Here is a 512-nt window from a genome sequence, read left to right as displayed (position 1 = left end):
AGCAAATATTTTTTATACAATATTAAACAAGTCAAAGCTCATTTCTCCCTCATATGTTCAGCCGTGTTCAAATGGGTGCCCAGCAGACTCCCCAAATTCAACCGTCTGGCCTTCCCCAAATCCAACTCATATGTGGGGAAGAAATGTAGTTGTACGGACTATTCGCCATGTTACCTCCAACACGTTGTTCCAACATAAGAACTCCACCCTACAACACACCCTTCCCACTCGGTTTCCCTGTAGCGGGACATTTTTTGCTAGAACATGTCCATTAAAACCGGATGACGCATGTAGAAGATTATAGGATGCAACTCAATTGTATTCATGGGAGTCTGTTACAATATGTACATGGGATGTCTCGCGAGCCAGGGAGGCGTCGGCGCCGTGGCAGACATGGCGGCCGGGCGGCGGCATGTCATGGTGTGGAACTTGGGCCAGGGGGAAATAGTGCGCAAGCTAGAACACTCACTATTACCTATACCATATCTTCCATTAAGGAAGAACTCACTAAA

This window comes from Triticum dicoccoides, chromosome 4B (genome assembly GCF_002162155.2).
Source record: "Triticum dicoccoides isolate Atlit2015 ecotype Zavitan chromosome 4B, WEW_v2.0, whole genome shotgun sequence".
Taxonomy (NCBI): domain Eukaryota; kingdom Viridiplantae; phylum Streptophyta; class Magnoliopsida; order Poales; family Poaceae; genus Triticum; species Triticum dicoccoides.
This window is presented reverse-complemented; position numbering follows the sequence as displayed.